Consider the following 15,419-nt stretch of genomic DNA (forward strand, 5'->3'; position numbering starts at 1 on the left):
TATGAACTGACAGTAAACCCCCTATCCAAACACAAATTGTCTCAGTCACAGAACCGAATGGTCACTTCCGGTGCGGTTTTTGCTTCACTTTCTACCTCCATGTCTTCTCACTGCCTTTGCTGATACATTGTCCAAATCTGAGGCCTCGCACCAAACTAATGCAGAAACTCTGCTGCTGCTCTCGGGATGGGCACCTGCTGCCTCGGTACATTACCGTCCTAACAGATCAGTAACTCTCTGTGTGGAGCAGTGCGGTGCTTCAGAAGACAGGTCGAGAAGGCAACGTCAGAGCTGTCTCGGTCTCAAGTGTTCTGCTTATCAAGAGCAGCCAACACATGGCTTGATTATGGAAACGTTTTAAGTGCCCTTGCCTACATCAGTGGCTCGTTGGTCTAGGAGTATGATTCTTGCTTTGGGTTAATTAGCATAGAGTATGTGAGAGGTCCTGGGTTCAAATCCCAGACGAGCGCGAATTTTGACCTTGAATTCCATTTGGAAAGATAAAAGAGAAGTTTCCAACTTAATCCACGTGAATCTCAAGGGCTTTGGGAAGAGGGTCAGTGCAAATATTCCGGATCAAAGGCAATATCAGCGGCCTACACTTTCTATCAACGAGTTTTTTCTGGAAGTTGAATGCGATAGACAACCAGTTCTGGATTTTCATCTCAGTGAAGTAGATAAATAAACGAAAGACTTGCATTTATTGGGCGCCTTTTACCACCACCGGGCGTCCCAAAGAACTTTACAGCCAATGAAGTGCTGTTGTACATCACTGTTGTAATATAGGAAACGCGGCAGATAATTTACGCACAGCAAGCTCCCACAAACAGCAATGTGATAATCACCAGATCATCTGGTATTTTTGTTATGTTGATTGAGGTATAAATATTGGCCAGAATGATTGATGTCCCAGTTTTATTCAGTATAGAGAGAGTCATTAAGATAAATAATGATTGGGACTGGGAAGGACACTGTTTTAACACCTACCCGCAATGTTCACAAGATCCTTACCCGTGAGGAAGGACATTCAGCCCATTCCAATACAGACCTCCAGAGTATCTGTAGTCTTCACCTCATTGTTTAATCCAGGTTTTTCCTAAATCATTCCGGGGCTTTCACCACCACCGCTCTGTCTGGAGTCCATTCTAAGTGTTGATCATTCTCCTGATATCAGTCCTAAAGAGTTTACTTTTACTTTTGAGGCTGTTTCTTCTTGTTATTTCTCCCACAATGTAATCTGGTATTCCACACGAGTTAATTTCTTGTCGATCTCTGCAATACCATGTCGCACATGCCTCTGTTCAAGGCTGAAAATGTCGAATTTAACTCCCAGCGGGCAGGGGTAAAATCCCTCTCCCCGTGTATGTTTGTTCTGCAGGATCGAGGTGTGTCTGGTACTGTTGCTCCCTCTTCTGGCCGCTGTGCAGTATTGCACCACCTGGTACTGTTGCTCCCTCCTCTGGCCGCTGTGCAGTATTGCACCACCTGCTCCCTCTGCTGGCTGCTGCGCAGTACTGCTGTGAATGGTTGCATTGGTACAACTCCTCTGTGCCAGAACTGCAAGAGGAGAATGAATGGTGGAGTTGCTTCGTGAGAAGCGACTTTCCAGAACTGAAGGAGTGAAAAGACGATTCCTTCACCCTGTCTGCTGACAGCTAATGTAGGGTAGAGTTATCTGATAAGAAAGAGAACAGAATTCAAGAAATTAGAGCTGGAGAAGTCCTTTCAACCTTCTACCTGCTCCGACCTTACATTAAACCAAGGCTGATCTGCACCTCACCAATATTTTTCTGCCGTTGCTCCATATAACTTGATCCCCTTACCTAACAACAACGTGTCGTTCACAGTCTTGGAAGAAACAATGGACCCCCACGGACTTATCGGGGAGAGAGTTCCAGATTCCTACAAAGCTTTATTTGAAAAGATGCTTTCGGATTTGATTTTTAATGGAGCGCCTGTAGTTTTAAGTCCCCCCCTTTGTACTTGATTCCCCAGTCAGAGGAACTAGTTTAACTCTATCTACACTATTAAACCTTTTAACACTTTAAACACCATGATCAGATCACTCAACAATCTTCTAAATTCAAGAGAACAGACGGCAAGTTTATACAATTAATCCTCATACTTTAACCCTGTATACCTCGGTATTAATCTGGTAAATCTGCACTGCACCACTCCAAGGGCAATATATCCTTCCTGCGTGCGGTGCCCAGAACAGAACCTGACTGTTCCAATGGATGCCTGGCCGGCCTCCTACGTTCTATCCTTCGGGAAACTGAGGTGATCCTGCCTGCCCGTGTCCTTACTCACACCAAGTCCCGCCCAGCCATCACCCCTGTGCTAACTGACCTGGATTGGCAGGGCAACAATTTCTGTGTGTATAACTGGGGGAATCGGACATTATAGGGACGTCGGAGTGTATTGAAACCCGGAGCGAACGAGGACATTTTCATTTTGAGTCTAACTTTAGGCAAACCAGAATCGCTAAGTGGCAGCTTATGATCAGTTATGATTATGGAGCCGGACATTGCTGGGAACTCGAATCATAATAATTGCACTGTTGCTCCCTGGCCCTTAACACCAAGAAAACAAAGGAAATAATCGTGGACTTCAGGAAGTCCAAAGGCGGAAGTCACACCCCCATCCACATCAATGGGGCGGAGTTGGAAAGGGTGGCCAGCTTTAAGTTCCTCGGAGTCCACATCACGGAAGACCTCTCCTGGTCCCTCAACACCTCCTCTCTGATGAAGAAGGCCCAGCAGCGCCTATATTTCTTGAGGAGGCAGAAGGGGTGTAATCTGTCACCCCTGATCCTCTCTAACTTCTACCGCTGCACTATAGAGAGCATCCTGACAAACTGTATCACGGTATGGTACGGCAGCTGTAGCTCCCATGACCGGAAAGCCCTGCAGCGGGTAGTCAAAACTGCCCAACGCATTACCTACGGAGAGCACGGTCCATCATCAAAGACCCTACCCACCCCAGCCGCAGTCTGTTCGCCCTCCTACCATCTGGAAGACGCTACAGATGCATTCGCACCCGTACGACCAGATTTAGGAACAGCTTCTTTCCCAGGGCTGTCATCCTACTGAACTCCACAAATAAACACTAAAGCCTGCACATCTGCCGATGCACTTTATTATGGTCATATTTATGCTAATATATATGTACAAATGTACTTTGAAATGTTTAAGTGTCCTAATCCAAATTGTACACTCCCGGGAGCCGCAAGCCTACATTTCGTTGTACTGCACTTGTGCACTAACAATGACAATAAAAGTTGATTTGATTTGATTTTTGATTTTTTTAAATGCGTTCATCATTATTAATGCAAGAATGTTGCAGCAAGCATGAGGTGCGATGGGTTGCGCTGCGACATGAACTGATGGTTTTTCACTACAAATGGGAACATATTGCGCTTGTCCAGGATTTGTACGTGAGACCTCTCACATATTAATCAGTGAAACCCTTTACCTTGAATCCCACCACCAAAACAACGAGCCGCTGACAACACAGCCATTCAGCCAGTGTAGAATTTACCTGCCACCAACACTCCATCAGCCGGCCTTTCAGACAGCTGCGTCCATTCCATCTCGGTTTCTATTCGGGGAAATTCCTCTCTGACCCATCTAGGTGAGTGGAATTAATGGATTGTATAAAGTTGTCTTCTGTTCATGTGAGTTTAAAAGATTGAGGGGTGATCGGATTGTGGTGTTTACCGTGTTAAATGGATTATCAGGGTAGATAGAGATAAACTATTTCCTCTGGTTGGGGAATCAAAGCAAGGGTCACAACCGCAAAAGTAGAGGTGGGCCATTTAGAAATTCAATTCGAAAGCAACTTTGCTCTCAAAGGTTTGTAGAAATAAAGAAGTCACTATCCGAAAAGGCCGTGGATGGGGGGGTCAATTGTTGCTTCCAAGACTGAGATCTAGACGGTGTTGTTAGGTAAGGGAATCGAGTTTTATGGAGGAAAAGAAGAAAAATGGAAGAGAACTGCAGATCTTTTCCGTCCTTAAGCCAATTTCTTATCCAAGCTGTCACTGATCCAAACTATTTCAGGAGCCTCAATGTTATCAACTAGCCTTCTATTTGGTACTTTTTCAATCACCTTCCGTAAATCCATGTGGACAACATCCATTGCATTCCCTTCATCAATCCTCCCTGTTACTTCATCAAAAAAATCAATTAGATTACTCAAACACGATCTGCCCTTTACATATCCGTGTTGGCTCTTCTGAATTAGCTTAAACCTCTCCATGTGCACTTTAATTTTAGACTTGATTTTTGTTTTTAAAACTTTACCCAAAACTGATGTTAAACTGACCGGCCTGTAGTTATTAGGCTTGTCCTTAGACCTTTTCCAATGTCCAATCCTCTGGCACCTCCCCCGCATCTAGGGAAGAATGGAAAATTATGGCAAGCTATCTCCTCCCCCAATTCCCTTAGCAACCTGGGATGCAAGCCATCTGGACCAGGTGACTTATCCACTCTCAGCATACCCAGCCTAACTAGTACATCCTGTTTATCAATTTTCACCCCTTCCATTGCTTCTACCTTTTCCACTTCAACTGATATATAGTCAGCAACCACCTCCATAGTAAACACCCATACAAAGTACTCATTGAGTATTCTGGCTTTGCCCTGCGCCTCTAAACATATATCACCTTCTCTGTCCCTAATAGGCCCCACCCCGCCTCTTACTACCTGCTTACTGTTTACATGCCGGTAGAAGAATTTTGGGTTTCCCTTTTATGTTAACAGCCATTCTACTCTCATACTCTTTATTTGCCAATCTTATTTTCATCTTCAATTCCCCTCTCAACTTATTGTATTCGGTCTGATTCACCGTTGAAGAATGCACCTGACATTCATCATACATTCTCTTTTTTGTTTCATCATCTTCTCTATCTCCCTCGTCATCCAAGGAGCCCTTGCTTTGGTTCCCTTACACACCCCTCGTGTTGGAATGTATCTAGCCTGTATTTGGAACATCTCCTCCTTAAAGATCACCAATTGTTCCTTTACTGTTTTTCCTGTCATCCTTTGGTGCCATTTTAATCTGGCTGGATCCTTTCGCTTCCCATTGAAGTTAGCCCTATTCAAGTTTAGAAGTTCCACTCTAGAATGTTCCTTGCTCCTCTCCATTGTTAATCTAACTCTCATGATATGATGATCACTCGTACGCAAGTATTCTCCCACAGGCACTTGGTCGACCTGGCACACCTCATTCTCCAGCATCAGATCCAGCAATGCCTCCTTCCTACTTGGGCCAAGAACATACTGTTCAAGAAAATTCTCCTTAACACATTTCAGAAATTCCTCCTCCTCCTTTCCCTTAACTCTAGCATTATCCCAATCGATATTTGGGATATGAAGTCCCCCAATATCAACAATCTATATCTCTTGCATATCTCTGCGATTTCCCTGCAGATTTGCTCCTCTACCTCCCTCCCACTATTTGGGGGCCTGTAGAATACCCCAATACTGTGATCACACCCTTTTTGTTCCTCAACTGTAACCAAATGCATTCTGTCCTTGCCCCCTCGAGAACATTTTACTTGTCCAACACTATAACACTTAATCAGCACTGCCACTCCACCTACCATTTTCCCTTCCATATATTTTCTGAACACCTTGTACCCTTACACATTAAATGCCGAGTCCTTACCGTTTTTAAGCCGCGTTTCGCTTATTGCCGCAACATCATATTGCCACATGGCTAATTGTGCTTGTACTCACCAACATTATTCAGTAGAATTTGTGCTTTTACGTGCATGCATTCTAAACCCATTTTTGAATTTTTCGTAGTCTTTATTAGTCTGCTCCTATCTAATATTGTACTAGTTCCGCCTCTAGTACTACTTTCTTCTCTAGTAGTATCCAACAATCTCACTCTTTTATGCAGCTTATTCACATTTCTACTCCTATATTCTGGAGCCCATCCCCCTGCCAATCTAGATTAAATACTCCCCAACAGCACTAGCAAACCTCTCCACGAGAATATTGGTCCTGGCTCTCTTGAAGTGTATCCCGTTCAGCTTGTACAGGTTCCACCATCCCCAGAAATGGTCCCAATGCCTCAGGAATCTAAAGCCCTCACCCCTGCACCATCTCTCCAGCCACGCATATAGGACACGAAATGGTGGAACTTCGTGGCCAATGTCTTCACTCAAATGATTATTCACTGTCACAGTAAAATAACGCAACATTTTCAATACAGTTGACTATTCTAGAGTGTATTATATGAGGATGCAGATTCAGACGACAATGTTGAGCTTTTAATTTTGCAGTATCTTATTTGACAATACAAGTCGTTGATTCAAAACTAGTTTTGTAAAGAGTGTCTAATATTGTTGACTTGAACTAGTCAGCAATGCTCGCACGGCAGTTGGATGCCTGTGTCCAGTTGGAAAGCTGTCTGAAAGAACATGCAGTCTGGCAGAGCTGGACGTCCAGCAGATTGAATTTTCTGCTGAGCAGACGATGAGCCTCCTTCTTGAAAATGGTTCGTCAGTCCAGCTCAGAGGGGATTAAGCATCATGAAAGTGGAATGGGACTGGGGCCACTTGTATGACAGGAAGTGTAGGGGGCAGTTTCCCTTACTTGAATAATATTAATGATACAGTTGCAGAATTTGATTGCACCACTCACCACTCGGCCCATGGATGAGCCGAGCCAATCACGTGGAGTTTAAGCGATTCCGCCAGCCAGTTAATTCAGTGGCATTTCTAGAACAATAAGAAATCAGCTAATAATAACCACATCACATAATGGATAAGGTCTATAACTTTAATGTGTATTATAATGTTATCAGAGAATTGTAATTTCCAGCCTTCCGCGGTTGGTTTGCACACTGGGTTCCAGCCTGGATCGGACCTGTTTTACACCTGACCATTTCTAACAATCACTGACCTCATGTAACGGAAATATCTGGATTCCTATTGTTCGCAGAAGCTGACTGTACATTTTCAACGTTGTGGATCCGAGTGTAACGGGCAGGACTTGCGGTGAAGAGGACTTTCGTGCACATTGTTTCTGTTTGGATGTCATCTTTTTTTGTCTCCGTCATTTCACTCCAGCCGTACGAACTGAAGGAAGAAGGAAGAAAGACCTCTCTCTGATTCGTGATCTCTGTTTCACCTTCATTCGAGAAGGTGGAGAATTCCAATGGTCCGTGTTAATTTTAACAAGATATGAACAATGAAGGGGCCGAGACCACTGGTTTGGCCGAGATTAGAATTAAAGCTAATTTTACGGAAGATTCAGTCAAATGCTGGGAGGGTTTATCAGCATCAAACATTCAACACAATAAATAAGAACAATGGATTAACATTCTATCGTCTTAACCTCTTGTCTTCCGTCTGCAACAACTCAGCCATTCTATTTCCTGCTTTTTGCATCCATACAGAAATACTCCTCAAGAAAGGGCCCTTTACCGTTTGTCCTGCCCGGGCACCCAAATCGACAATGCTGAAAATGTAGAATCAGCTGCTGCAAGCAAAAGGCATTCCATTAATTCAAGAAGGCAGTAATGTGCCTGATCGAAAGAAGGGGTGTGCACCCCTTTTAATCAGACCAGGCAGGCTGGTCATGCCGGTTTGACTCCCGGTCAGTACAGAACCCTGTACAGTTTGAATTTGGCACCCATAGGACCAATTCACAAGCCAGCTTCTCACATCCTTTCAGCGCTAGAGGAAGCAGGACTGACTAATATTCAGGGAAGTGGGTGTTTCAGAAGATTGACACTGAATGTAAGTTTATCCCAATTCAGGCGAGCTCATGGGTGCAGAAAGCAAAATGTAAAGTTCCTGCATTGGCCGGAATTGAACACGGATGCAAGACGTGCAATGAGACACCGAGCAGAATACACCTGGGAGCCTTTAACTTTTCTCAGTTGTTGGGTTTTCAGTTGCTTCAGTGAAGCTATATGATTTCGAAATATATGGGCAAAATGACACGAAATCTCATGTTTTTAATGGAAAGTATTTAAGTTTTCTGCAATGTCTATCGGCTATAAGAAGCTGAGATTTGACTAAAACCTAGCGGGGTTCGTCCGGGATTTGAACCCGGGACTACTCACAGCTTTGAAACACCAAAGCAAGAAGGTGAGCAAACCCGTTTTAAACAGATATAGAATGATCCGCGACTGACAGCAATTCTGATTACGATTAGCAACAACGTCAGACACCTTATCCATTAGGCCAAGAACATTTCTCGTGCAAACCTGTTATTTTGCTGCCAAAGGCCAGCCCTGCTTTCGAAATGCTTGTCTGTCGAGCGGTCCCGCAGGTCTAAATGTATCGATTGGTTTTAAAGCATTAATTCAGATTGCTGCGAATGGGACATGTGCCCCAGGAATCGCGGTGGTAGCAGAGCAAACGTAATGGTGTAAGTGGGTGAAAGTGAATGTTAGATTAAGGTAATGCCGCAGGAAAGTGACAAAGAAACGGAAGGAGGAAAGTAAAGGAGGGCTATAGATTGTGGACGGAAGAAAAAGCTGGGAGAAGAGGCGTGTCTGAATTATGGAGCATCAAGCTCAGGCATGTGAGAGCACGGGGTTTGAAGGAGTAAATAGGTGTTCACCATCAATAAAAGAATACTGTTTGATGTAGTGAAGATTGATTTTTCGCTGTGTTCTATCAGCAGGTGCCACAGAAAACAGAAGTTATAAAGCGAGCTATGCCGTGATTCGGATTCGAACCAAATTTGCTGCGGCCACAGAGCAGAGTACTGACCAGTATATGATCCCAGCGTCATACACCAGCTACTCCAGCACTGCCCTAACCACAGCAAAATCACGCACGGCACTGCTTAGAAAAGTTTGATTTTTGGGGAGGATGTCAATATCAGCACCACAAGAAATTTTGACAGCGGTGGAATTAGACCCACGACCCGCAGCAAATGGAGCCATAAACCATAATGGGAACTTGTGGAGCCGCAGTTACATTTAAAAGGGTTGTAGCCCTTTCACAACAGAGTAAACTCACCCCTGGAGATTCATTAGGACAAAAGGCCCCGCTGGGAGTCAAACCCAGGATCGCCTGTTGACTGAACAGGCGCTTTAACCAGCTAAGCCACGGAGCCAAATCGCGCCTCAGCTATGCCGTCGCCTCTCACTGGTATCTATCAGTCACATGTCACAGCCTGTTGGAGGCTGAGGCCGTTTTGTATCGAGCCATCTCTCCTGTCTATTCTGCCAAGCGTCCCGATGCTGTCTGTATCTCACTGTGTTTATCTCAGTTTCAATCTCTGAGTTGATTCTAAATGAATATCTGTGTTTATGTTTTACATGAAATAAATGAGGGGTCAGACAATTCTTCCTCTGACACTGGGGAACGAATGAGCCAACATTGATAACAAGATTTAGATTATTGTGATGCTGCAATTAAAATATTCCATCTTGCATGATATAGGTTCAATCCTGTGCAAAATAAATTGCAATCCCAACGTGATTCCAATAGGCCACTTTTTAATTTGACGTCACAGACGCCACCATTTCACCGCAAGGTGATTCATAACTAATACACAGAGAAGTCAAGCAGTGAAACGGTATTTGTAGAAAGGGTTGTGAGACTGTGGAATGCACTGTGGGCAAGCAGCAGATTTAAAACAAGGTTAAAAAACCGGCAGCCTGTGGGAGGAAGGGGGGAGAGAGGCAAGAGAGACACAGGAAAGATCAACTTGGGAACTATTGGCCCCGAATCTACTTTAAATCCCCTCACTGTATTTAAAACCATTTAATATCAGATTCACACATCGATGCATGTGAGCAATATAGGACATTTACCGCTGTCTCTGGTCTAAAATAACTGCTTTATTATTTGGTCCCACCCGCTGTGTTTAGGCTCTATCATGAATATTTATCTCCGACCTAGAATCAGTTTGTAATCTGGAGACAAGGTTTCTGCAGCTGGCGGGCAGGGAGCAGAGGCTGTGGCTGATCTGTGTCATGTGGGAGCAGAACACGAAGTTCCTGCTGTTTATTTTCATTACCCTGCAGAATATTCCACACTGTTCTCAACATCTTACATACCGTTAAATATCGGAAGTTTTCTTTTATTGTAATGATCGCTGCGATTCTTCTGGACTTGCTGAATTTGCAGCAAATTAAATATCATGAAACCATCATCGCCAATAATAAACAGGGTCAGCGATTTGAGAATTTAATTTTTTGGGTAGCTATTTTCGCGGCTGCAGTGGCCGAGTGGTGAAGGCGTTGGACTTGAAATCCAATGGCGTTTCCCTGTACAGGCTCGAGCCCTGCTCGCAGCGGGTTCTCTCATTATTGTAATAAATTACTTCAAATAATTTATTTTCTTCAATCTGCTCCCTCTGGGAGAATTTTGGAATTTTCAATGCCGGTTTTAAGAAACTAAAGGACTGCCGAGAGACCTGGATCACTTACTTCAAGAAGGTTTGCTGACCGAATTCCAAAAGTGTTCTACAGATTGTCTGGAAGCTCCAGATAAGGAGGCCTCGATAGTCTCTGAGGAACCTTCGCAAACACTCGGTGCTGCCCGGTAGCATCAGTCTGTGTAACCATGGGAGAGAGAGAATGGAAAGTCACTGGAAGGCTTGTTTCTGTCAGCAGCAATGGTACAAGAGCAGCCATTCTAAAGTGAAAAGCAGAACACATTCCAGGTGACAGGCCAGGAGACAGACAAACGGAGTGGAGATCTGGAAGACTGACCAGAAAAACAACAAGGAGGACACCAACACATAATTCATCTCCCCCCTCCCGAAGCAGAAGAATTGACCATTCTGAGTCTTGAGTTGCACCACTGAGGTTGTACAGGTCTCTCTCTGTAAAACTTGTATTATTATGTTAATAAAACGATTTGTTTGAAAAGTTTAAAGCTTCATTTGCCAAGGAATTTTCCTGTAAAATCGGGCTGCTTTCGCAGAGCTTGCCTGTCGAGAGGTCCCGCAGGTCTAAATGTATCGACTGGCTTCAAAGCACCAACTCAGATTGGGGCGTATGGGACATGTGGCCCAGCAAGAGCGGTGGTAGCAGAGCACAGTTAACGGTTTAAGTGGCTGAAAGTGAATGTTGGATTAACATAAGAACATAAGAAATAGGAGCAGGAGTCGGCCAATCGGCCCCTCGAGCCTGCTCCACCATTCATTAAGATCATGGCTGAACTGATCCTAACCTCAAATCTTCTATCACTCTGCATCCACCCGAACCCATGTGATCTCCTGGGAGAGGCGAAAAACCAGATAAAGACCCAATGGCCAAATTGGGAGAATAAAATCTGGGAAATTCCTCTCCGACCCATCTAGGCGATCGAAATTCTTCCAGGAGATCACTCTGTCCCTATATTTTCTACAGTACTTACCTTCTGTAAAGGCGATCTCCACCCCAGCCAGGAACAGGAATATAACCATCTCCTGAAATCTAACACAGAATTAGAACACAGTAGGAGCAGAACCAGGCTACACGGCCCCTGGGCCCACTCCACTACCCACAGGGCCATGACCATTCCGAACCTAGACTCATGTCCAATTTCCTGCCCGCTCCCCGTAACCCTTAATTCCCTTTACTTCTAGGAAACTATCTATTTCTGTTTTAAATTTATTTAATGATGTAGCTTACACAGCTTTCTGGGGCAGCAAATTCCACAAACCTACCACCCTCTGAGTGAAGAAGTTTCTCCTCATCTCAGTTTTGAACGAGCATCCCCTTATTCTAAGATTATGCCCCCTAGTTCTAGTTTCACCCTTCATTGGGAACATCCTCACCGCATCCAACCAATCAAGCCCCCTCACAATCTTATATGATTCAATAAGATCGCCTCTCATTCTTCTGAACTCCAATGAGTAGAGCCCCAATCTACTCAACCTCTCCTCATATGACCACCCCCTCATCCCCGGGATTAACCGAGTGAACATTCTTTGCACTGACTCGAGAGCAAGTATGTCTTTTCTTAAGTATGGACACCAAAACTGTATGCAGTATTCCAGGTGCGGTCTCGCCAATACTTTGTACAACTGCAGCAATACCTCCCTGTTTTTTATTCCATCCCCCTAGCAATAAAAGCCAACATTCCATTGGCCTTCTTGATCACTTGCTGCACCTGCATACTAACTTTTTGAGTTTCTTGCACCAGGACCCCCAGATCCCTTTCTACTACAGTACTTTCCAGTTTCTTGCCATTAAGATAATAACTTGCTCTATGATTTTTCCTGCCAAAGTTCATAACCCCACACTTTCCAGTATTGTATTCCATCTGCCAAATCTCTGCCCACTGACTTAGCCTGTCTATGTCCCTTTGCAGGTTTTTTATGTCCTCCTCACTCACTACTTTCCGTCCCATCTTTGTATCATAAACGTTGATATGTTACACTCGGTCCCCTCCTCCAAATCGTTAATATAGATTGTAAAGAGTTGGGGACCCAGCACTGACCCCTGAGGAACACCACTAGATACTGGTTGCCAATCTGAGAATGAACCATTTATCCCAACTCTCTGCTTTCTGTTAGAGAGCCAATCCTCCACCCACGCCAGAATATTACCCCAATCCCGTGATTTTTTATCTTGAGCAATAATCTTTTGTGTGGCACCTTGTCAAATGCCTTTTGGATGTCTAAATACACTACGTCCACTGTTCCCCTTTATCCACACTGTATGTTACTTCCTCAAAAAACTCCAGCAAATTTGTCAAACATGACTTCCCCTTCATGAAACCATGCTGAGTTTGTCCTATTAAATTATGTTTATCCAAATGTCCCGTTACTGTCTCCTTAATAATGGACTCTAACATTTTACCAACCACAGATGTTAGGCTAACAGGTCTATAGTTCCCAGCCTTCTGCCGACTACCCTTTTTAAATAAGGGTGTTACATTAGCAGTTTCCAATCTGCCGGGACCTTTGCTGAGTCCAGTGAGTTTTGGAAAATTATTACCAATGCATCCACAATCCCTACCGCTACTTCCCTCAAGACCCTAGGTTGCAAGCCATCAGGTCCAGGGGATTTATCCGTCTTGAGTCCTATTATTTTACCAAGTACCACTTCCTTAGTGATTTTAATCGTATTTAGTTCCTCCCCCCCTAGAGCCCCCTGTTTTTCCAGTGTTGGGATATTCTTAGTGTCCTCTACTGTAAGGACTGATACAAAATAATTGTTCAGTGTTTTTGCCATCTCCATGTTTCCCACCATTAATTTCCCTGTCTGATCCTCTAAGGGACCAACATTTACTTTAGCCACCCTTTTTCTTTTTATGCAACTATAGAAACTGTTACTGTCTGTTTTTATATTTTTTGCTAATTTACTTTCATAATCTATCTTCCCTTTCTTAATCAATCTTTTAGTTATTTTTTGCTGTCTTTTAAAGGCTTCCCAATCTTCCATCCTCCCACTAGATTTGGCTACCTTATATGCTCTTGTTTTTAGTCGGATACTATCCTTAATTACTTTACTTAGCCACGGATGGCTATTTTTTCTTTTACACCCTTTTTTCCTCAGTGGAATATATTTTTTTTGGAATTTGTAAAATAACTCCTTAAATGTACACCACTAATCATGTACCGTCTTATCCTTTAATCTATTTTCCCAGTCCACTCTAATCAACTCCGCTCTCATACCTTTATAGTCTCCTTTATTCAAGCTCAGCATGCTTGTTTGAGAACCAAACTTCTCACCCTCTAATTGAATATGGAACTCAACCATGTTATGGTCACTCATTCCAAGGGGATCCTTTACTAGGACATTTTTAATTAATCCTGTCTCATTACACAGGACCAAATCTAAGGTTGCTTGCCCCCTGGTCGGTTCAGTTACATACTGCTCAAGAAACTCATCCCTAATACACTCAATGAACTCATCCTCAAGGCTGCTCTGCCACATTTGATTTGTCCGGTTAATATGATAATTAAAATCCCCCATAATTATAGCTGTTCCCTTATTACAAGCCTCAACTATTTCCTGATTAATACTCCGTCCAACAGAGTTGCAACTGTTCGGAGGCCTATAGACTACACCAACTGGTGTTTTTTCCCCTTATTATTCCTTATCTCCGACCAAACTGTTTCACTATCCTGCTCCTTTGACCCAATATCATTTCTCTGTATTATAGTGATTCCTTCCTTTATTAACATAGCCACCCCACCTCCTCTCCCTTCCTGCCTGTCCTTCCTGATTGTCAAATAACCTGGTATGTTTAATTCCCAGTCATGGTCACCCTGCAGCCATGTTTCTGTAATGGCCACAAGATCATACCCATATGTCGTTATTTGTGCCGTTAACTCATTCATTTTGTTATGAATGCTACGTGCATTCAGATAAAGAACTTTCAAATATGTTTTGTAACACTTTGTTCCTGTTTTTTCCCTTTTTAGTACTTTACTTTTTACTCCATACCTTCTGTCCCTTCCTGACACATTCTGTTTTTTAATTCCCCCACTGCTTCCTAAGTCTATGACCTTCTCTGTTGTCAGTTCTATTATTTGCTCTCTAGAAACCTCCCCCCCACTAATTAGTTTAAAGCCCTCTCTACGGCCGTATTTATATGATTCGCCAGGACTCTAGTCCCAGCACTGGCCAAGTGGAGTCCATCCCAACGGAACAGCTCCCTCCTGTCCCAGTATTGGTGCCAGTGTCCCAAGAAGCAAAACCCATTTCTCCCACACCAGTCCTTGAGCCACGCATTTAACTCTTTAATTTTATTTATCCTAGCCATATTCGCTCGTGGCTTAGGTAATAACCCAGAGATTATTACCCTTGAGGTTCTGTTTTTTAATTTGACCCCTAGCTGCTCATACTCCTTTAACAGAACCGTCTTCCTTGTCCTATCTGCGTCGTTTGTAACAACATGGACCATGACAACTGGATCCTCCCCCTCCCACTCCAAGTGTCTTTCCAGCCCAGAAGAGATGTCCTTAATCCTGGCACCGGGCAGGCAACACAGCCTTCAGGACTCCCGCTCTCGGCTGCAGAGAACGCTATCTATCCCCCTAATAATACTATCCCCTACCACTACAACATTTCTTTTTACTCCCTCCACTTGAATGGCCCCCTGTACCACGGTGCTGTGGCCAGGTTGCTCATCCACCCTGCAGTCCCCGCTCCCGCCCTCACAGGGAGTAAGAACCTCGATCCTGCTGGACAAGAACAAGGGCTGCGTCTCCTTCAACACTACATCCTGGATCCCTGTATCTTCTTCACTCATAGTCACACCGTCCTGTTCCTGACCACGGACTACATCTGCAGTAATTAACTTCATAGGTGTGACCATCTCCTGAAACATAGAGTCCAGGAACTTCTCCCCCTCCCTGATGTGTCGCAGTGTCTGAAGCTCGGTCTCAAGCTCCGTAACATGGAACTTGAGTTCCTCTAGCAGCAAACACTTGTCACAGATGTAATCACCGTGAGCCTCAATGGGGTTCACCAGCTCCCACATCTCGCAACACTAACAC

The sequence above is a fragment of the Somniosus microcephalus genome, unplaced genomic scaffold (assembly GCF_052327205.1).
Source record: "Somniosus microcephalus isolate GS21.2 unplaced genomic scaffold, FLI_Smic_1.0 unresolved_chr1, whole genome shotgun sequence".
Classification (NCBI taxonomy): Eukaryota; Metazoa; Chordata; class Chondrichthyes; order Squaliformes; family Somniosidae; genus Somniosus; species Somniosus microcephalus.